Source organism: Psammomys obesus, unplaced genomic scaffold, assembly GCF_907164565.1.
Source record: "Psammomys obesus unplaced genomic scaffold, mPsaObe1.curated_primary_1811, whole genome shotgun sequence".
Taxonomy (NCBI): domain Eukaryota; kingdom Metazoa; phylum Chordata; class Mammalia; order Rodentia; family Muridae; genus Psammomys; species Psammomys obesus.
In genome coordinates this window covers 10,839,568-10,841,277 of record NW_026596057.1, presented here as the reverse complement: position 1 = coordinate 10,841,277, position 1,710 = coordinate 10,839,568, and the positions used below count along the sequence as shown (strand labels likewise).

The following is a 1,710-nucleotide window of genomic DNA, read 5'->3' as shown; positions in this document are numbered from 1 at the left end:
TCAGCTCAATAAGCAGAAGATAAAAAGTGAAATTTCACTTGATTTCATTCTTTCACCAGGCCACAGAACACCCTTTCTTCATGAAATGGTGGCTTGTTCTCAAATACCTTAATCTTGCCTCCGCTGCAATTTTACAAAAGTAGGAAAAAGTTGGGTTTTGTTCCCAAGCCTGTCTATTTTTATGTCTTTGTAATTTCAGTTGGGAGTGTTATTTGATTTCCCCTGGCAATGGGCAAAGAGACACTTTGTTGGTGATGGTGTTCTTATACCAGTCAGGGTCAGAGAAGTTGGCATTCCTTTGTTCATCTAAGCTTGATGCCTGGCTTGGTGGCCAAAGCTGTGTTATGCTAAGGACTCATAAAACTCAAATCAAAACCAGGTAATGCAACATGGGAAGAGGAAGACAGATAAAAACGGGAGGACCACCCTGCCACCCACAGACCACAGTGCACACCCAGTGCACTGGCTCAGGTGGGCCATAGATAATCTGCTTGCCATGCCACACAGCAGGGATGGAGGGTGATACCCAGGGGCTCACTGGATATGTGGCCAGCCTGAAGTGGGAGCTAACACAACGTGCAAGTGTGTGGTGGTCAGACTGGAGAGAAAGAGGAATGTAGCAGGTTGAGAATTATAAAGAGAGATGAAACTGGAGATTTGAGGGTGAGGAGGAATAGCCTGTTGTGCATGGCCACTTGGGGCAATGGTGAGGTCCCATCCCAAGGGACCTATTTGAGGGACATATCTGAGTCCATGGCTACATGATGACAGGGGTTGGCTTTGGTGTTCATGGTTCATATTACCACTAGAGAATGTAGCAATGTCTCTAGTTGGGGCAGCTTCCAGGGACCACATGCATGTCCAGGGGCTGTGCATGACTGGCTCTGTCCCTCACTGGATGCTGCACTCTGGAGAGATGACCCTATCTCTCACCAGTGGCAGCCCTTGGGAGAGCTGGCCTAGATACTCATGTGGGGGAAGGTGTCATGGATGCAGGGTGGTGCTCTCTACCTCCCTTGCCACCTGCAATAATCAGGAGAGCTGGCCCTGAGGGCATGAGAGCAGGAGAGCTGTCCCAACCCCCCCTAAAGACTATAGAACTCAGAAGACTGGGCCAGAAACCTGAAGAACACAGTGGACCCAGAGCTGATGGCTAAGGCACTGTGAGCCAGCCCTGAGGCTGTGAGAGCAAGAGAGCTGTTCCAGCCCCTTACAGGCTGCAGCACTTGGGAGAATGGGTCCCATGCCTTGACTGGGCAGCACAGTGGAACTGGCTCTGGAGGCCTGTGAAAGAGCTGGCCCCAAGGGCATCAGAGCAGGAGAGCTGACCCTGCCTCCTCTGCAGATGGCAGCATTGGGTGGCCTCACCAGAGCAGTGCTGGAGAGCTCACCCTGGTGGTGGGGATGAGGGCAAGCTGGCTGGATGACCAGCTCAGCCACCACCTAGGCCAAGATCCAAGGCTCTGAATTGGCCCACCCCAAAATTTATATCATCTGAGAATAATTGGGATGCATGAAAGGGCCAGTATTGATTATCCAAAACTGCAGAATCTCTGTGATACAGAGAAAGAGGCCGGGTGAGGAGTCAGTATTCATGGTGTCACAGAAGCCAGAGACCAATAACCAGACCTAAAATTTGTTCTTTCCATAGATAGATAGATAGATAGATAGATAGATAGATAGATAGATAGATAGATAGATAGATAGATA

General features: G+C 49.7%; 1 non-coding gene across 1 annotated transcript; it reads left to right on the top strand.

Moving 5' to 3' along the window:
- The first annotated feature begins 217 nt into the window (after window positions 1-217).
- LOC129689519 (small nucleolar RNA SNORA48) lies at window positions 218-361 on the top strand. Its single transcript, XR_008722126.1, has one exon. It is a non-coding gene; the product is annotated as a small nucleolar RNA SNORA48 (small nucleolar RNA).
- The last annotated feature ends 1,349 nt before the right edge of the window (window positions 362-1,710 follow it).